This window comes from Lynx canadensis, chromosome C1, assembly GCF_007474595.2.
Source record: "Lynx canadensis isolate LIC74 chromosome C1, mLynCan4.pri.v2, whole genome shotgun sequence".
Lineage (NCBI taxonomy): Eukaryota > Metazoa > Chordata > Mammalia > Carnivora > Felidae > Lynx > Lynx canadensis.
Genome location: NC_044310.1, coordinates 63,682,144 through 63,704,452, shown reverse-complemented (window position 1 = coordinate 63,704,452; position 22,309 = coordinate 63,682,144). Strand labels below are relative to the sequence as shown.

The 22,309-nt window shown below is 40.1% G+C and overlaps 1 protein-coding gene and 1 pseudogene across 2 annotated transcripts in view; both read right to left on the bottom strand.

Moving 5' to 3' along the window:
• ST6GALNAC3 (ST6 N-acetylgalactosaminide alpha-2,6-sialyltransferase 3) overlaps positions 1-22,309 on the bottom strand; it is a 535,567-nt gene that overhangs the window by 86,581 nt on the left and 426,677 nt on the right. The gene's annotated exons all lie outside the window — the stretch shown is intronic.
• LOC115521379 lies at positions 2,574-2,794 on the bottom strand (annotated as a pseudogene).

Below are 22,309 nucleotides of genomic sequence, written 5' to 3'. Positions count from 1 at the left end.
AGACCACTATGCCCCCTGGGCCTACTTTGGCATCGCTGTGCTCTGGCATCTGCTTCCCTGAGAACAGCTCTGTGTTTGGATTCCCTTCCCCCAGGTGAATGCACTGCCTTGCCTTTTCCAAATGCTCACAAAGTTACTATTCCCAGCCGACATACCTCAAGTCTCCCAGGTTGTTTGCCTTTTATTTCTGTTGCCTGAGCTGCTCACCATACTTTCCAAATTGAAATTATTAGTGAATTCCAAAAATGAGCAGCTTCTTCCTTTTCTCCACCCAGGTCATGAATAAGAATGCTTCAGTAAGAATCAGACCCACAGTTGCCGCCACAGCACATTAGGTGATACATCTTCTTAATCCTCCTTTGGTGGTAATCCCTCCACCAGCAGTGCCGTCAGAACCTTCTTAGTTTCCAGGAGTTTTTCGGCCCATTTTAAACCCACATATTCGACCTTCCAAATATTTATGGAGAATTATGCTAGAAGCTGCAAGAGATTCTAAATCATCAAAGACACAACCACCACCCTTCAAAAGGGTTCTGTCACTATAGAGTATATACCATCTTCAATATTTATCAAGCACCTTAAATGTGCCAAGCACTGTTAGGTGCTGAGGGTTTGAAGAGGAAAAGTATGGAGTCCCAGTGAGTTTCCACCATTGCAGATAATGGCATGTTATTATAAAACAATGTAAAAACAATAATGGGATGTACACCTGGGAAGTCCATCTTTCAGCCTCTGCCTCTTCATCTGTAAGATGGAACCAACCTTCTAAGTTGTGGTGAAGGCTTACATAAGTTGAGGAATGGACAACCCTTAGTGCAGAGCATGACACAAAGCGTTAAGAATATTACTAGTAATAATAGTTACAAGTATGATAATACATGGTTATTATTGCTAGTAGTATCATTACAATAATTTCCACATTCAATCTGATTGATCATGGCTGTCTGGAACATTGTGATGAGACAATTCAGAAACCCTTACTAGGTCCACTAGCAAAGAACACTGGGATAGGTGCCATACTATGATGGACAGGAGGAAGAGATGGCTATGTAAGTGTTAATTCACCCTGATGCACACATATAACTACACTACAATTGACAGTGTAGCCCTCTGACTTAGGAATGCCACAAAGTGTGTAGGTGGTAACTGACTTTACATTTCAGGATAGGAGGGAACTGATGTCATATGGTAGGATCTTAAGTCACTCTGTGGATGACTTTGGTTTAGAAACCCCAGAAGTGTTTATTTACTTATTAAAATTTTTTTAATGTTTATTTATTTTTGACAGAGAGAGACAGACTGCAAACAGGGGAGGGGCCAAGAGAGAGGGAGACACAGAATCCGAAGCAGGCTCCAGGCTCTGAGCTGTCAGTATAGGGCCCAACGTGGGGCTTGAACTTACACGTGGTGAGATCATCACCTGAGCCAAACTGGGATGCTTAACCGACTGAGCCATGCAGGCGTGTGAACCCCAGAAGTGTTTTTAAGCCTGAAGAGTCTAAGAGGTCAAGTGAAACTGGGAGTGGATAAGAAGTTCTGCTACCAAAATGAGGTCCTTCCCACCCAAGGCAGTCACAGAAACTCTAGGGCAGTGGTTTGCAATGGCTGCTCCATGACAAACTTCTGACTGATCTGAAGCAAAATAGGAATGGTAAGGACAATGGAGGGAGGATTTCATGCAATGAAATGTCCTTAATTTAAAGAACAGATATTATGTTCTTCCTATTTTGTGGGTGTTAAAATGCTGTCCTTTTCATAGAAAGATGCTCTGAAGATTCTCCCTTCTGTATCAAGTCTCAGAATGTTCTAAGTTCCATAATGTTCATTCCTCTGAAATCTTATCTACTCCCATGACTTTAATACCATCGATATGCTGACAACTTCTAAATGTGTATCTAGCAGCAAAATACGTCTCCAAACTTCTGATTCATATATCTGCCTGCTTTGGATATCTCATAGGCACCTTAAACTTAACAAGCCCAAAAAGGGATCCTTTCTGCTTCTATGTGTTCCTCTCTTGGTCCTTCTATCTCGGTAAATGGTATAGGAAATGGCAAGTTGCTCAAGCCAGGAATATTCAGTCATCCTCAATACCTTTCTCTTCCTTCCCTCATCCCTCATCTATCAATGAGTTTTAGCAGTTCCAGTTCCAAAATATCCCTCAAATCCAATGACTCACCATCACATGGCTGTCACACTAATCATATCTATAGCACCAACATTCTGTTCCACCTGATCTCACTCCTTCCACTCTTCCTGCCCTCCAATCCATTGTCCAGTGGCATTCAGAGGACTCTCTTAAAATTCTTTAATAATTACTTTCCATCACTCTTGGCATAAAATTAAAAATCCTCATCATGGGCTACAAGGCCCTGTATAGTCTGAGACCTGCTGAAGCCAAGCACAAGTTTATTTTATTTTTTTTACTCTTACAAAAGTTTATTTAACAAAAAAGTTCAATATGAAAATGCACATGGCCTGATTTTTATATTGTAGTAAAACAGGTGCTATGGAGAGGGGATATTCAGAAGCAGCTGATTTCTTCTGGTAAACACACTCATTGCTTACGCTCATTACAAGGCTTCTAACATGATGACACTATTCCCTCATATTACCACCATTCTCATATTGTGCTGTTGCCCACAGTTGCCATCTGCACACATTCATCTATCACAAGATTCAAAAAAGGACTGAACCCCTGCAATATTCCTTGGAAATGTCTGCCACAATTCAATTTCAATGATAATTTCTTGTCCATAAATGTTTTTAACTCAACAGGGTAGGCTTTGCTCATGGTGTCTACTTAGCAAGCTCAAAGATGCCTCCAAACCTCCCAGTAGAATTTTAAAGTTTATTTATTTGTTTTGTGAGAGACCGAGACAGCACGAATGGGGGGAGGGGCAGAGAGAAAGGGAAAAAGAGAAAATTCCAATCAGGCTCCATGCTGCCAGTGCAGAGCCCCACACGGGGGGGGGGGGGGGGGGGGGGGGCGCGGCGGCTCAAACTCAAAAGCCATGAGCTCATGACCTGAGCTGAAATCAAGAGTCAGATGCTCAACTGACTGACCCACCCAGGCAACCCTCTCCCAGCACGTTTTTTTTTTTTCAACATTTATTTATTTTTTTGGGGACAGAGAGAGACAGAGCATGAACGGGGGAGGGGCAGAGAGAGAGGGAGACACAGAATCGGAAACAGGCTCCAGGCTCCGAGCCATCAGCCCAGAGCCTGACGCGGGGCTCAAACTCACGGACCGCGAGATCGTGACCTGGCTGAAGTCGGACGCTTAACCGACTGCGCCACCCAGGCGCCCCGTCCCAGCACGTTTTAAAGAAGAAGGGTTTCCTGACCTTTTCTGTCTATATAAAATGCATGTGTTACGTGCTCTAAGAGAACCATTTTATTTATTTCCTTCACAGTCCCTATCTCAATGTGAATTTTACAACTATTAGTATAATTTATCAATAACTGTCTCCCCCACCAAGCCCATAAAATATTTGAGGGTATAGATTACATCTAGCTTTGTTTTTCATTGCATTCCCAGGGCATACTTTAGTAGCAGCAGATAGTATGTGCTCAATAGACAGTCACAAATTAACAAATGAGTGAAAAGGGAAAAAAATTTACACATCTTTAATTGGTAAACTAAAAAGGTGACCTTAGTAGGGCTCCAATTAAGAATTTCTTTCCTGGTCTCCAAAATCCAAAGTTTGAGGACTATTGCTCTGTAGTTGAAAAAGATCCCTCATCTGGGACCTCTGGATATTGTAATGGCCATACAAATGACCTTTGAAAACTTATGGGAGGTGCTAGTAGGGACCAGCCATTGTTGGACTGGTTCTCTGCTCTTTGGCATGCAGCAGTTTCTTTGGTCTAATTGTAGTTCTGGAGCTCTGGAACTCTTAAGTGAATGCCAAAGGAGAAAAAAAATAGAGAATCATGGTACCCATCTCAAGTTTAAGCTTTGTGTTTCAGAAGAACTTATTTGCATATTTTATCTGTTGTGCTGATAGTCTAAAGAAAGAAAAAAAATTATTTATGGTAAAACCTGTCCAAACACCCATTGGCTGTACAGTATCCCAATTCATAATATGTGGGCTATAAATTAGAAAAACGAGATTCTAAGCCAGCCAATCAGATTTACATTCCCAGTAGCAGCTTGTGTTATAGCACTTGGATTGTTCTGTCAAATAATTTATTGAGATCCAGATGCTCCAGTTCCCGATCTTCCCTGAATAAGTGGTTGTCAGGTACTCCTGTCCAAAAAACAAGGCAGTTGGTATTTAATATAGGCTCCCACACTTGTCAAATGATCTCCAAAGAATATGAAATTGCTTGTCATCTTTGTCAAAATTACATATGAATGGGATATTTGCTGTGTTGTAATTAAAAACTCAATTAAAAGAAATTCTGAAATCATTATCAACTTTCTCAGGCATGAGTTGTTCTACCAAAAAGCAAGCTGTTTATAGCTTAGGCTTTTACCAGCATTCAGCAGATGGCTGAATCCCAAAACAGGCCCAAGGAAAGGATGAGATCTGGACCAAGGTGGAGGCATCCTAAAGAACAAGAGCAAGGTGCAGGCAGTGACATTACCTGTTAGGTGGCAAGTCCTCTAATTCTGGCACTTGTGTGTATAACTGTAATTCTATAATTAGATGCTATCATTTCATTAACGCTGAGGACCACTGTCCCTAATGAGTCTCTTCAAAATGAACAAAGAGGAGGTAGCTTATCATTATGGACCTCACTTATCTTGGGCCTATCTACTAGATGAATATTATTGGAAAAAAGTAACTGCATTACAGTGGGTGCCACTGAATGTAAGCACATTTGGTTCTCAGGGAAACAATTACCCTAAGTGGCCAATCATTAATGACTCCAGACAGTAGGCATCAGTGATGAGAGAGAAGTAAGCATGTGGGTATATCCTAAAAGGAAACCCATCATTTTACAGCTGTACAGCTGAAGCTGGGTGAGAAAGCAGTTCCAGCCTCTTCCTGAGGCCAGTTAAGCCAGGCAGTTTCTTAAATCAGAGCATAAATTGTTAATAGTAATAATTCAACAGCAGCCTCCATTTGTTGAGAACTTACTATGTACTTAGCAAGAACGCTAAGCCCTTTAAATTCATGATCACACTCAATCCTCGCAACAGCCCTCTGAGATATGTCCCAGAGTTGTGAAGTCAGGAAGCAAGTCAGTTTGACTCTAAAACCAGTACCCCTCATCATAAAGTTGTACCTTCTAGATCCAGACTCAGTAGAGACCAGAGCCACTGGGATATTTTATTACCAGTGCATAGCTAGTAGATCTGGGGTTAAGGCATCTGGGTATGATGCTGAGCCCAAGAGCGCCTGTGGGCATTTTTTTCTTCTATTCATTTGGAGATTGTTTGGGCACAATGAAAAACACTATTTTTTTTTTTTTAAGGAGAAAATGGCTTAGTCTTTGCTTCTGTGATTGTAACACTAACCAGCAAACAGCAGTAAGCTTGATTTTTAAAAAGCAGCGCTGATTCAAATTTTCCTAACTTCCTACTAAGGAAGTACTACTACTAAGTAGTAGGGGAAGTACCCCTACTAAGGGGTAAAGAGTACTCCTAATCTGTAGGTTAAATCTTCTAATGAATGGAGGTAGTGTATATTGGATTATGCTGTATCAGAAGCTGCAGCACCCTTTTGTACAGAGCTGCCTGTACAGAGTGACAGGTGTTCCCCTGCCAGGTAGGACAATGGGGATGACTCAGAAAATCTTCACTGTCCTAATTGTTATTCCAACTATATGATTTCCATACCACGTGCTTCACTTTTTGAAAAAGTGAAGACAAGTGCGACGAGAGCAGAGTATGCATATTGATGAAGTGTGGGAAGAAAGGTTGAATGGAGGGGTGAGGTCTAATAAGGCAAGGCCCCTGACAGCCAGAATATCCATCTAAAGGGCAAATGCTCCTGGGAAGGTTGGCCCAGCTAGCTGGGTGTCAGATATTTATATCTTGGAATGAAATAGTTTATAATTTATTTGAATGAGGACAATCAATGGGTATTCCAAGGGGAACACTGTGTGTTGGGGGTATCCAGCACCACTGGAGAAAAGCCCATGCATGGAGATGGGAGAGGAGCAGCCTGAGAACCAAGGGTACAGAGGGAATGTTTCAATGGCTGGTGAGACAGCAACCCTGAAAGGATTATGAGGGACTTCTGAAGGGTATTTTATCTGCTAAGGCATTGTATGGGTCCTCAGGTGAATGAGTAACTAAATGCTATGAACTCTGTCCTAAATCCTTGAAGCATGACCTGCCTCTCCTTCTCCCCCACAGTCATCCTCTCTCTTCCTTCTAGTTGTCCTTCCAGTCTCAGAGGCTTAAGAGTTTAAGTCCTTCCTGCTTAAGACTAACCTTTCCTATGGATACCCCACCCTGCCTGGGCCACCTCTCCCACTTTCCTTGGGAACACACTACATCATTTTTTTTCTCTTTTACCATGTAGGCTTCCCTTTTCCCACTATTGGTTCATTCTCTTCAACCTCCACCCTTCCTTCAACAACTCTGCTCTTAAAATAACCTGGTCCTGATTCAGAATTTCCTCCAGCTGCCATCCTATCCCTCTACTTCCTCCCATCCAAAATTCTCTGCAAAGAAAGACTGTGCTCACTCACCCCAGATTCACTCCTCAACTGACTGCAGTTAGGTTTCTCCTGCCACCTTGTAGTGAAACTGCTCCAATAAGGTCCCCTAAAGTCATGGCTTTCTAAATTTACAGGATTTAAGTCCCTATACTGGATTTCATTGCTTTGGTTTCACTTTGGATCTTACCACTTTCCTGAACCTCTACTCTTCTGGCCTCTGTGACATGACACTGCCCTGGGTCACCTCAGACCCCATTTCACTGTCTCCTGGTATCTTTCTTGGCTTTCTCATTGGCCCAACTTTTCAATGCTGGCATTCTTAGGCTTCCGTCTTTACCTTTTTTTTCTGAGGGTTTTAACTACTACTTTTATGCTTATGACTTACAAATTTGAATTTCCTACCCAGATCTGTTGCTCACAAGTCAGGGCCATATATCCAATTGCCTCTTGGACACCTTCAATCAAATGTCTTATAGAAATGTTGAGATAAACATGGCCAAAAAATGGACATATATCTTATCCCCTCTACCTGATTCTCCTTCAGTATTCTGTATATAAATTGTACTGCAAATCATCGAATCAGTCAAATTATAAACTTGAGGGTCATCCTCACCAGTGCTCACAAAATTAATCACCACACATTGCCATTCTTTACTCTTTCAGATTTGCCTTCTCTGTTGTATCCAATTCCCCCTGCCTAGGTTCCTGCTCTCACAGACTTTCACCCGGACTACAGCAATATCCTCCTCATGCTCTCCCTGACCCTCGAATGAACCTCCTGTACTCCCCCTGAGTGCCTACGTTATGCCTTGGCCTCACCGGGTTTCCATCACCAACAGGGTAAAACCTGAACCTTTAACCGAATATACAGGCCTTCTATGATCTGGTCTCTTGAGACTCACCTTTTGCTATTTTCTGCTTGATATTTTAAGCTCTAGTCATACTGATCCTTTTACTGACTGGGAATATACTGTGCTATTTTTCAACGCAAGGCTACAGTCATGCCATCTTCACCTGGGACTCCCTTCTTCTCCTCTCCTTAACTTTCTCTGACATCCCTAACTCTAAAAACTTAGTCAGGGATCTCATTCTATGTTCTAAGCACCTGGCTTGTCTCTTTTATTGCACTTACAATACATTTGACATTCTCTATTTCCCCAATATAATCATAAATCCTTGAAAGAAAAGATCAGTATTATCATTTCTCTGAATCATCAGTGCCTAAAGTAGCTCCTGATACATCATAGGCATTGTTCTGATTTTTATTGAATACAATAACAGCAGAAACAAATATGTGTATAGAACTTTAGATTTTTCAGATTGCCTTCCACACATCTCCTTTAATTTTCATGGCAATCCATCCTGGCTATGCAAAATCTATATCTTAAAAAAAAGTTTTTTTAAATGTTTATTTATTTTTGAGAGAGAGAGAGAGAGAGAGAGAGAGAGAGAGAAAGCTGGGGAGGGGCACATAGAGAGGTAGACAGAGGATATAAAGCAGGCTCCAAGCTGTCAGCACAGAGTTGGATGTGGGGCTTGAGCCCACGAACCATAAGATCATGACCTGAGCTGAAGTCAGACGCTTAACCAACTGAACCACCCAGGCACCCCCAAGACGTATATTTTATTTCACTTTACAGCATATGGAAATAAATGGCAGCTTTAGCTGAGAACTACCTGAGAAAACAGAAAGACATTATTAGAACACAGCTCATCTTTACTTTAATACAAATTTTTGGTACCCTCCTAAATTAAGTTTATGCATCCAGAAATACCCAAAACCATCACCACCACCAACACCACCAACACCACCAACAACAAAAATAAACAAAACCAAAAAGACAAAGTGTTTTTTGAAATTCCCCATTCACCGTGTAAGTCGTAGTTTATTCCAGTGTTTCTGAGTTCTCAAACCAATGATTCATAGTTATTTCCTATGTTGTTTGTAATGGGTCATTTTACCTGTTTCTTCAACTTTTTGAGTAGAAGTTTTAATCTTTCCTTGGTTAAAGATTTCCAGTTCATTTGCAGTTCCCAGTTCCCATTTTGTATTTTTACCTGATTTTTTTTTAACCTTTAGATGACAGACAAATTCACATATTGGATTTTTATGTAAAAGCATCAAACTGAAATGCTGTTTAAGACTTCTATTGTCCAGTAACAGTAGAATAAAATAGTTATTAAATGCTATATTTGCTCATGAAGCAAATATAGTTAAGTTATAAAACCTGTAGCCCATCACCAATACTATTTAATGTTTTTTTTTCTTTTAGACAAATAGCTTTACCTCTTGACCTAGAGAAAAAGGAGCCTTATAGCAAAAAACAAGCTCATGCATTAAAAGCTGCTCAGAATTTTAATAATGGTTTGTCCAGTATTTGAATTCACTTCCCTAAAGATAAGAGAAAGCAAATTAGATTATTTAGTTACTTCTTCCCTACTAAGGGGAAAAAATAACATCTGCATAAGATATTAACACATTCATATTCTGTTTCCATTTCCAAGTGATTGCTCTACAGAAAAACAGTTATTGTTTTGATAGACAGCAAACACAAAACTCAGAATTCTTGTCCTAACATCTTTATTGGCTGCTACATGATCTTGAAGGATAATACTCCTTTGCTTCATTTTACAAAAGCCATGAAAATTAGAACTTGGCCATTACCAAAAAGACAACAGTTTGGGCCTAAAAGAAATCAGACTGTTGTCTGGTGATTACTGTACTATAAAAGAAAACTATTAATTTCAGCAATGACACTAGAATTTCTGGGGCTTTGTTTGCACATAAGCATGAAGTCCAGATTTGCAAATGCCAGACATAAGATTGTAACAAAGGCTAGTAGATTTTCCTAAATTTATAAAAATAATAGTAAAGATTTATAGAGCACTTATTTTGTGTTACTTTTCTTTTTTTAATGTTTATTTATTTTTGAGAGAGAGAGAGAGAGAGAGAGAGAGAGAGAGAGAGAGAGAGAAAGAGAAGAGGCAGGGGCAGAGAGGGAGGGAGACACAGAATCCAAAGCAGGCTCCAGGCTCTGAGCTGTCAGCACAGAGCCCAATGCAGGGCTCAAACCCAAGAACAGTGAGATCATACCTGAGCTGAAGTTGGACGCTTAACCGACTGAGCCACATAGGCACACCATGTGTTAGATACTTTTCTAATCACTTTACGGTGGCAAGAATTTTGTCCTCCCAATCATTCTGGGAGCCTAAGATCAGAACTCATAAGATTGCTCTCTCACCTCTACCCCTTCCATGCTCTATTGTCTTGAGTATGTCTATTCTGTATTCCTTGCAGGTGACTTCATACTGAAGACTCTCTTACTTGAAAAATTGTTAGTGAAGCCACAGAAGCTTAGCAAGTTAGAGTGAACAAGGATCCGTGAAATCATTCAGTTTAACCAGGACCTAGAGAAGTTCTCCGACATGCCAGGTGTTGTATACTTAGTTGGTGGCAGATTAGAAACTAGAATGTACTATCTTGACCTTTGTGTATCCCATGATTCCATATTCCTTTGTTTCATGTGAAAGACAAGATACCCATTTGCTTCAAACAAATCTCCTGATCACCTGCAACGTGTCAGGCACTAGTTTAGACACTGGAGATATGAATAGGAAGAGACAATACTTATCCTTATGGAGTCACACTATTCAATTCACTAAATAAACAAGGATTTATTGAGCACCATTTATGCACCCAGTTCCAAAGAAGATCTACAGAGGTAGGGATGGGTGTAGTGGGGAAAGGAAGAGTACAAGAGGTGGTCCCTGATCTTTAAGGAGCTACACAGAAGACAACAAGAAAGCAAGAAACACTCATAGGAAAATTTAAAAAAACCCCAGCATATACTTAAGCTGTAAGGTAAATGAATACCAAGGGATTTCAGAGAAGGGAGATCCAGAGAGTGGGCGACCTGTGTGTGTATACCATGGAGAAAGTGGAGAGGTGGCCTACCATGGAGTATGAAACAGCCCAGAGTTAGAGACACACACAGACTTTAAAAGATAGCGCATAAAGTAAGAAATGGATAAAATGTAATATATACCATTTGTGTAAGTCAAAATACAAACAATAATAATTATTTGGCAAAGATGTACGCAATCAAAAATGCACATAAAATACAACAGAATGCCTGTCTACGTAGAGGAGGGGAAGAGGAATAAACATAATACAGTAATTAATTGATTGATTTAAAAATAAGATCAGGGCACTCACAGACCAAAGGATAAAAATGTGTCATGGCCTAATTATATCAACTCTGTTGTCAAGTTTCAGGAGAAAACTCAATATAGCCTGGGATAGATGGAGTGCTGCTTTGTAGGATGTACAGACCATATTCACACTGAGAGAGGAATGGAAAGGTGACCTGGGTAAAGGGACAGTACGAGAGGAAAGAGACCATTACGCCAGGAGAGGAACGTGCATGTGGAGAAAGTAGAGGAACTATGAGCAAACACAGGCTTGCATCTCTTACGGGAACCCTCTGAAGTCAGGCAGAGGCCTGGAGCTGATGTGGTAAGAGACAGGCACTGAGGGTGTTGCCTGAGTAGGTGACTGATCCAGAGAAAGAAGACACTAAGGAAGGAGAGCCTCAGCGCCCATCCTCGGGATAAAGGACACAGGCGGTGAAGCATATGGGAATTCAAGTTGTGTACGGATGAGTGGTGTCCCTGGGAAAGAAAGGGAGACGAACAACGGACACCTATGCTGTGAGAAGATCATAAAATGGTTCTCTGTGTTAAGACATTTGTGAAAGTTCACTTCAGCGAAGACGTGGTTCCTGGAAACAGTTAAGTGGGTCACTTGCTTAGCTTTCCTTAGTGGTAGATTAATTAGCCAGCTGTAACTCCCGGATCTCTATTTTTAAATAACGACTTGCATAAATCTCCAAAGACAAGAACTCGCCACTAGTATACAGCATATTCCGGCAGCTGCAAGTTATTATGCCCAGTGGAAATTAAATATCTTTTAGGGAAATCATGCAAGATCTCATGACAAATATGAAATTAACCCCCGCCACCTCTCTGCCCAACTCATTTCTTCGCTCGCCTGCCATCCTAATAGGCAGAGTCTCTGGGGTCCTGAAATGACAGCAGACTTGGCAATATTTTAAAAAAGGCATTATACATCTATGAGCATTAGTATAACATAGAGCCTTTGTCCCTGATTGAGCTAGAAGCTCTGGAAATCAAACATCAATAAACACACACGATAGGCCCCTCCTAAAAAACTATTAACTCATGGTCAGGCTGAGATGCTTATAACTCCAGAGATGTAAACAAACAAACGAACAAACAAGCAATTTTATTGATCATTTTAGCCGTTTCGTTTCCTTTGCTTAACGCCCCCAAATTCCCACTTCTCTCTCTTTCCCTCTGACTGAATGCATTCTGATTCTGGTTCTTTATTACTTCTTTATTTTTTAAGCTCCAGGTTTCAGATAACATGTGACTTTTTACTTTCCCTTTTCATTGCTTGCTTTTTTTACATTAGGTTTGGGCTCCTGTAGTTTGTGAAGATATGAGACACCGTGTCCTCCCTCAGAGTGAAACAGGAAAAAGAGCAAGAGCAGAAGCTGGCCATGAGTGACTCCGATAAAGCTGCACACAGTTGGGAAGGGGCCTGAGGTCTGGAGCAGCTTTGGGCATTCAAATGCATTTGGAGGGGCGCCTGGGTGGTTCAGTCAGCTAAGCATCCAACTCTTGACTTTGGCTCAGGTCATGAGCTTGCTTGGGGTACTCTCTCTCTCCCTCTCTCTCTCTGCCCCACCCCGACTTATGCTCTCTCTCCCTCTCTCTCTCTCTCTCTCAATAAATAAACTTACAAAAAACAATAGAGAACAAATGTATTTGTAAGTGTGTGTTTAACAAAATGACAGCTGATGCAATAGCCATAATCACCCAGTGAGGGACTTGATTTGTTCGGCTATTTTCAATAAAGGGCAAAAGCCACACATGACTTTGGCAGGAAACCGGTTCCCTGGGTGGGGGAAAATGGAATCCTAACTTTCCCAAGTTATTCTAAAGACTCTGTAACAAATCTTTAATTTCCCACTTGAGCACCACCAATCTTGGATTCAGGAGAGAAAAAGAAGCAATGCCTCTATAGAGACACTATAATTTTGGGTCAGATGCAAAGCAGAGGAAATCAGTAAGGACCTGAAAGGAGAAAGGGAGGGGATGGGTATCACAGCACTCCTGCATGGGCAAGCCCACCACCCAGGCGCATCTCCATGGAGATCTGCTACTCCTTCTTCAGTTCCCATCTTGATCCCCAAGCCTTCCCTTCACTTTCCACAGGCTCTGGGACATCTCTACCTCTTACAGAGGCTGCCAGGCAGCACTGCTTTCCTCTTTTTTCTGAGTCCAGAAATGGCTGCAGCCTGGGTCTTGACCTTGACCTGTGACCTCCTATGTCAAGAAGTTAACACGGTTTCTGCCTCTGGCTAATGGTTTCCAACATCACCAAATGGGAGTCTATCTTATCAATTACATGAACTTCAGTCTTTGGCATAAAGGTCATTATTGTGTTATGCACCTGGAATCACATTGTAATGAGGCACATCACATTCTCTTACAGTCAATGAGGGGGAAAAGAAGCACACAAAATGGAAATTACTCCTCAAATGACCTTGCTAGATTTCTACATCTGGCTAGCAGAGCCTGTTTCTATACATCAAGAAACTGACATGGCAGCTTTGTCATACAATCGGGCAGCCCAGTCCCATGTTAGCAAACATGCTATTATGGAACATATGGCATCAGCCCATTAGTTGTGTGCACATTTGATGAATTCCCAGTGCAGTGTACCCATGAGGTTTACTGATTCACTGCCACCCTGCCCCAGGCTGCTTCCAAACATGTCAGAAAAATAAAATGTCATCCATATTTGCATTCAGAAGTTATTCCGTATTTACACATGCTAATAAAAACAAAAGCCTGCTTTTTAAGGAAGAGGCAAGATCCATAATCAATTTTCTGAGAGGCCCAAGTGTTGGACATGTACCGCATACATCACATTCACCGGAATAGCAACTTGGAAAACACGGGTAGGCTGGCTCTGTGGCTTCTCACCCCTTGTCGGGCCAGCAGTAGCTGAGAGCAGACGGGTACCCAGGAGAGCCAGGGGTACCTGCGATCACTCATGTCCTCTATCTAGACAGCTTGTCTTAGGTTGTTTGTTAGTGACTGAGCAAGTGTTTGATGAACCAGTGAATGAATTACCTATGTGGATAGCCATGATCGGACGGTGCCTTGAAATTTCTCTGCCCCTTTCATTAATAACCAGCTTCCTCTCCAAGATCCTCGCAAGGCCTTGCTGTCTTTACTGGCATATAGCATTTGGGGTCATTCAATAGGACATGAAGTTCTGGCTCTGAAAACCACTGGTACTGTGATTTTCATGAGCAAGACACCTAACCTCTCTGAGCCTCAATTCCCTTACCCATAAAATGGGTGGATTATAGTATTTGTCTTATGAGAATCCTTTAAGTCACAAAAGACGAACCAATTCAAATTATTTTAAGGGAACACACAGAACAAGTTTTTTTTAGCTTATATGGCTGAGAGGAATATTGGGTTATCTGACCAAACCAAAGGATGGGGATCTGGGCCTCAAATGCTACAATCGAGACTCAAAGCCACCGGAACTTCCCTTCCTCCTCAATCTCACAGCTCAGCCCTGCTCTGCTTGGCTTCATTCTCTCCTATTGCAGCCATATCTTCTTCGCTTGAATGAACTTGGCCACTTGTAACCCTAATTTCACATTCTTCTAGAATTATGAACCCAGAAGCAAAGCTGTTTTTTTCTTCAAGTTCAAATCAAATCTGTCTCCTGTATTCCAAGGGAGGCCTCAGATCAGCCATGCTGGTTCAAATGCTTCCCTCAGGATGAGAAGTCTGTGACTGACCAGGCACGGGGTCATCCCCATTTTGTACATGGGGTAAAAGGTAGTGGCTAGAGTGAATTATTACAAGGGGTTTCAAATCCTGCTGAACAGATAAGGCAAAAATAAAAGCTACCACTCTGCTAAGCTAAGTCACCAAGTTGTGAGGATCCAGGCACACAGCAACTGCCAAACAACCATTGGTTAATATTATAAGTAAATGGCCTTGTAAGCTGCCAAATGTCATATGAGTCCTGGGAAAATAACCACCAATTCTATTTATTATTTCTCTATCCAAGGGTGGAAACTGCTTGAGTCATATTAATGACAATTAAAATGATAATAGCCAACATTTAAGAAGTTGGGCCCCAGCTGGGGCGTCTGGGTGGCTCAGTTGGTTAAGGGTCCGACTTCGGCTCAGGTCATGATCTCTCTGCTTATGAGTTCAAGCCCCACATCAGGCACTGTGCTGACAGCTCAGAGCCTGGAGCCTGCTTCGGATTCTGTGTCTCATGCTCTGCTCTGCTCTCTCTCTCTCTCAAAAATAAATAAACATCGAAAAAGATTAAAAAAGAAGAAGCAATTGTTGCATGTTTGGAACTGCTTTTCCAAGCACCTTATATCTATGAAATAGGTACTATTATTGTTTCAGTTTTTACATAAATAAACTAATGCAAAGAGAGGTAAAGCAGCTTCCCAAAGTCAGTTAAGCTAGCAGTGGAGTGAGGGTTTGGACCCAGGGAGTCTGGGCCAGAGTTCACACTCCCAAACACTAGGCCTCAATAACTCCTGTGCTAGAAGTATGAGGTGTACGTTGAAAGGCAACTACCATTTTGCATTATCCTGTGTGTTTTTCCTATGCTGCACTGAAAAGTCCACAAGATCGGTAATTGTATCTGTCTTACTCAGAGTTGCGTAAGTATGCCACTCTGAAGGTCTACATGACTGGTATGAGAAAAGTAGAGATAATTAGAATTGGGCTAGACTTTTATTTGAGTGCCTGAAGATCATTTAAATAATAGTGCCTTTGAAAATGCATATGCACATCCATTTTTCTAAAATTCAGAAAAGATGCATAATATTCAGGTGCCTAATAACTTGGCTGCTAGTTAATCATGCTTGACACTTATATAGCACTTCACCTTTTAAAATCACTTTAGAATATGTTAGTTCATTAAGCCCTACAAAATCCAAGTGAGACAGGGAAGGTTTCTGCACCTGCCTCTGATCTCCCTACCTTCTGCTATCTAAATACTTGGTGGACTAGGGAAAGAGGAAAAGAATTGGATAAACCAAGCAAGGAAACACACGCAGCCAAGAACGACAGAAACTTGTAGGCAGTGAAAGAAAAAGGAACATCCTCTGATTTTGTAGAGGTTTGCCCTTGACACGTGAACTTACAACATACAAAAATCCATATAATAATTACTCACTTCTGATTCGTTAAAATCTAAGAAAACAGCCATCAACCTGCTTCTTCAAGTTCAAATGCCTATACGCCAATCATTTGACCTTATCTTATTTGACCTTATTTGACCTTATTCATTTCCTTTGAATAAGATGTGCCTTTAACTGTAAATTTTCATGACCTTTTAATACTTATATTCCAAGTTCTGTTGTCCATTCTAATTTTTGCTTTTCTCAAAAAAGGATCCGCCTAATGTCAACATGTAGTATGACTCGGGCCATATTCAGCATAGATTCTTTCATGTTGTTTTGTCACTCAGTTAACAACTGGTTCCAGGTTTGGATGTGATGCTGAGCTAATCCCAACAGTCAGCTGAACATTTCACTCATATATTGGAACTACACCCACTTCCTCTCAGGCATGGATGCTGGTCAGCACTGACAGTTCATAAAAGTAGAGACAGAAAGGTACCTGAACAAGGTAATAGGGCTAAAAACACCACCCTAGGATGTTCTGGAACCACAAAAAATACTTTCAAAATTAGTGAGAAGCCATCTCGATGAAAACAATGGTACAAAAACCAGACCTGCCCCATCCAGGTCCTCATATAGTAGACATTTCTAATTAGTAAAGTCATCTTATTTCTGGCATCAGCTCATCCTCCTTTCTCAAGGTACTGAGGATTAAAGGGAAGGCACAATAGGTTTATAATCTGAGCTCACATTCTAGGATCGGGAATACCTGGGTTCAAATTGATTGAACTAATTACTAACTCTGTGCCCTCAGACAAGTTGCTTAATCTCTCTGAGGATCAGTTTCCACAGGATAGCACTAGAAACTACTTTACAGAATTGTTATAGGATTAAATACAATAATCACTCACAGACTTAGCACAGTCCCAGGGATATAGTGAATGCTCAGAAATAAATATTATTAACCGCCTCCAGGTTTCTTGGATATTCTTACACTCAATTTTGAGGTATGATTTTGAGGCTTCTTTAAAATGGTACACCTAAGAATTCTAGGTGTTGATTGTCTGTGGAAGAGGAATATGTTGTGGTCTGTGTTAAAACATAATGATCTTTATCCACCCGGGCTGGAAACAGAAACATTCCAAATCACTCAAAAGGTCAGATACTTTCCAACAGTTAGTAGACTAATATGCAATGTTGACCCCGGGCAAAGTCAGGGAATAGTTAGATGATTTGTCTATGATGAACCTGTGTTTTTTTTTATGCTTGTACACTCTTCCGTCTTCTTGAGATGCTACCCTCACCTTATTTTATTTGGGGGAAATTGAGGGCCTCCCACATGCTTTGGAAGTCCCAGTAAATAAAGACCACTTTATTTACTCATGAGTGCTCCTCTGGCAGCTGAAGACTCCCAAGGTTACTGATAGCACCTTTTGTCCACTTCCTATAACCACATCATTAACCTGGAAGATTTTTCAGCCCCTTTCCCTGCCTTCGAACAGCTTCAAAGATAATCCATGATAAAGGGATTTGGCAGTGTCTCTGATTACCCATTAGCATGGGACATGGCAAGGATGTGGGGGGTTAGGAGGATGTGTTATCGAGTTCATGGGTTAATTTGCATTGGTACAGGGAAATCTGAACAGACCTTTTTAGAATCAATCCACTGGGGGAAAATATAGAAGGAAGCATTTAAACCACGGTGCTCAAGCAGAATGAACACTTATTTCACAGACACAATTACAACTGCCAGGGGAGAAAATTTTTCCAAAACTATTTAATCTCCGAAATGGGCAATAAGCTTGTCAGCCTCTTGGGCATTTCAACCTTGGTGCAATGGTTCATAGCAAATCTTTCCATGACCAAAACCCATCAGATTCATCAAGTGTCTCCATTCTCTCACAATAAAAGTCATTTAAGGCTCTGAGGATGAGGCAAGCATTGTGTGTGCAATATATGCTCCTCTCTGTCACCAGTGCAAAACCTAGGGATGTGCTGGAGAAAGGAGCCTTTAAAAATGAGGATATTCATCTTTCAAGTGTTTGAGATGCTATTTCTAAGCTAATCTCCCCTACAAATCAGGAAGTCCAATTCAATTCAAGTCCAATTCAAGCTTGTCTTCCAGAATGTCTAGTAAATCCTCAAAAACATGAACTATGTACTTGCTTTGTGTCTCACTTTCTACCCATCCTCCTCTCAGCCCTGTGAGTTCATTGTTGCTTTGGAAAGTATTAAGGTTCAGACTAGAATTAGCAGCCAGAGAATTTACTAGAACTAGCCATTTCCCTGCCCCCCATCATGTCTATTAATGACTGCAACATCATAAACAATAAAGTTTAATTAGGAACTAAAGTGTCTATAGCAATTAAATATGAAGGAAGTATTCAAAAACACAGCAGGAAGGATCATATTTTTAAGGCATTTAAATTGCAAATGATGTTATTGACGGAACTTTTAGAAGAAATTTTGTGATTGGGGGAAAAAGTGTCTAAAGCGAAGTGTTGACTCCATGGCATTTACAGACAAATAAATATCTAGGATGGATCAATTTGTAAGTAGGAGCAGATGCTTCAGAAAATATAGAGAGCTAATGGGGGCTGTCTTTAATTTCTACCTCACTTAGACAATGGGGGAAAAAAACAACTTAAAGGATTCCAGAATAATGACATGGCTCATTAGTGTTAAGGCCACTTCAAATTAAAGGATTTATCTTCAGTTACTAAGAGAGGAAAATTACTAATGAGCTTCATGCATGAATATTTGGAAAGGGCTACAGCCCACTCTCTAGGTATGAAACTACCTGAAGTTGTATCCACAGGTATTTAGGTTTCTAAGACCATATCCTAAATAGGTTTGGTTCTAGAGCTCACTGCTTGATAAACACTCCTGGGAAAGGACGTTGTGTGCCCACTAATCCCCTGAGAAAAGTGGGGAAGATTGTGAACCACAGGGACAGGTTACATGCTGGAGAAAAAGGGAAGCTCTATTATTATGGAAAGACACACAAAGGAAGGGCTAAGATGAGCCTTTGATGCTCTAAGTTTATGCTGTTCCAAATACAGTGGCAGCAACTTTAGAACACAATGTAGGTGAAGATGAAGAAATGTTAGGCCTCTCTTTCTGGATACTCTGAAGCACTGCACAGATACGGAACCTGTCACTGTTTTTGGCATTTACTCTTGAGCTTGGAATTCGACGGTCTTCCATATTTAACTCCATTGCATATTAGGCCCTTTCTGGAAAGCTGTCCATGTGAAACCTCTGGTAATGAAAGTCTGGTGTTTGAAGGAACTGGGCTGAATAAATTGTTTGGTTCCTTGCAAACAAGTTATATAAATAGTGGTCCAATGGAAAATGAAATACTCAGGTGTAATGTCAAAGGAGAATTCTAGAATGTGAAGACTAACTGGGATTGGAACTTTGTAGGTAGTGGCCCTGTCTCCTGTACCTGTTATGAAGAAGACATTAGATTAAGGTTCTCTTGACAGAGTTGGAATACTGCCAAAATAACTGGGCATTTGTTCATTGGCTCCTGGGGTGACCTATATCTGTAACTCATTTCTAAGTTAGGGAAGAAAGCAGAGGCGGTTCTTTTTGAAAGGCCTTTCTGATGGCCAGGAATCATGGCAATTTTATTTTCTAGCACAATTATGTTTCTTCTTACTCTGTGTTTGAATTGCAAAGGAACAGAAGCATGGCATTCCCAATTGAAGTTTTTAAGTTGACAGTCTGATAGTCTGATCTATTTTTATTTACTTTTAAATTTAAATTCAAAGCCAGTGTTCATAGGTGCCTTAACAACAAGCTGCGAGCCTGTGGGAAATATTCCCTGGCTCCTCTGTTTATCTAAAGTTTGGCCTCCTCATTATGATCAATTAATATTTCAGAAGGTTCATTTTTTTTCTGAGGTTGTTGGAATAGATGTCACTTTCCAGAGAGCCATTTCCAGTGCTATTCATTTTCTTTTCAGTGTCTTGTTTATGACTAAAAAATGCACTGATGATTTCATAATGAGAGTACATTATGTAGAAATGGAAATATAATCTTTGAAAAGTGTGACTTTTTATGTGTTAGGTAACATTTCTCTTCAATTTCCCTTTTCATGTGATTTTTTTTTCTTTTCTAAAGGGAAAGAAGTGTTAGGAGAGAACTGACATATATATCAGGAATTTAAAAAGCATATTTTTTGAACTACTATAAAATCTAAAGGGACTAGGTGATTAAAGTTCTTCATATTTAAAGAATTCTCTTTGAGAAATCCCAGAAGCTGGAGAAAAAATTGTTTTTATTATTGTTTAAGTTTTGTTTAAGGGCATAGACTATACCAGGCTCTGTAAAGAAACAAAATATTTGCCTCTAATATTATATATAATTTTTAAAATATTTTTAAAGGCAATACAGTTCATAATGTGAAAGATACCAATAAAGGCAGACCATGAACATCAAGAGGTCATTTATTCACTTATTTCATGATTTATTTAAGAAGTAAATGATGAGCATCTACTATCTGTGATTACACATGCTATTATGCCAAGTATGAACATGAATAATATATGTCTTTACCTTTAAGAAATTTACAATATCTTAATAGAGATAGATGTAATCAAATAACTATAATATAGGGCAGAAAGTTCAAAATGTTACGGGACTTCTAGTTCAAGATGGCTTACTGAAGGCACATGTAAACCCGTCTTCCCTCTGAAATTACTACTGATACGACTTTATTACAAACCATTATAAAAGCCATGATAAGACAAGAAAACCAGATGTCCTAATAGAGCAATATACTGATAGGAATTTGGGAAGACAAAAAGAAGAGAAGAATAGATTGACAGGAATTTTTCTAAAGGTAGTTTTTGGTAGACCAAGTCATCTACTGAGAAGAGTTATTTAAAAAAAGCAAAATAAACACAAAAATCTTCTGTTTAAAGATATACACAGCTGCAGAAATAATGAAGTCTGGAGAGGTTAAAAGCATGGCAAGGGGAGACTCTTAGAAAGGTGTAATAATGATTTTCAGCTGCACTATCCCTGGAAGCTTGTGATGATTCTTGCCTGAGTAGACTGGGAAAATGGGTTTATGGGTTTTCACTGGGCAGAGGGCCATTGTTGAGGATACAGAAACCAATAGATATTCTCATCTTAGATGAGATGGAGTTATAAAATTGGATACTCGAGGAGCTTCAAGAGAGACCTGATCCTCTCTCCCTCAAAATATGTGCCAAATTCTGAAGGTGTACAAAATAGGAGGCTTAAGAACTAAGCTACAAACTCTGCGAAGTGGAAAATTCTGTAGTCTCCTGATGCTGAGATGACAAAGACTGGCTAGGGTAAATGGATCTAGTGAATAGAGCAAGCTCTTCATTGGAAGCAATGGAAGCCTCTGGACTAGAGACAGGGAAACCAGATATAAACTCAGTTTTAGTTTAATCTAATTTAATAAAAACTTCAATCCAGCCTAAAACTGGCCCTTTCTAAACGACTTAAGATAGCTTTTAACTCTACCCCCCTAGCAGAGTAAAGGATAATCCTTTTTTGATGCAAGGTCATAATATCTGGGGTTTCTTTGATATTTACATTCAGTGTGTTTCACTTATTAAAATCGTTCTAGGCATGACAAGAGACAGCATCATGTGTCTAAAAACCAAGAGGAAAAAAATAGGCAACAGAAAGAGATTCATAGGTGACACAGACATTAGTGTTATAAGATACAGACTATCAAAAACTGGTTGATATGAAAATCAACGATGACGTGTTGGAGTTTTTATCAGGTACTTAGAATCTGAGTTAGTCATATTTACATTCTATATACATATAAACATTGCAATATATATGTGCATATATGAACATATATGTGTATATATATGAACATATGTGTGTGTGTATATATATATATATATATATATATATATATATATAGTTCATTATAGGGATTTGTCTTTACACAACTGTGACTTGTATCTTTACACAGCTGGTTAAAAATTCATTGTATGATGGATATCTTCGTTTTGTACTGGAGCTTCCTGTCTAAAACGTTAAATATTTTGGGGAAAAAAGATATGCAATTCAGGACAGTGAGAATAAACTGGAATCCAAAAGAATCAACCGGAACACAGGAAGATGGACTAAAAACCATGCTAGCCTTCCACTGCCTCTAATTTAGATGGCAATTGTCATGCACAAGAAGTTCTCACCCTTCATCACAGTTGAAAATACATCTGGCTGAAGAGTCAGAGAAGCAGGAATAGGAAGAGTAGCTGAAGACCTAGCTGCTGCCTAACACCAATGAGATGAACCAACAGATCAGTGACAATGTGTGTGTGATGCAACAGCATCTGCTGTTACTTCATGACATGCCAGGTATAAATCAATATGGCTGCTGCTTTATTTCTACCTTCCGAATCTCACATATAATGTCTCTT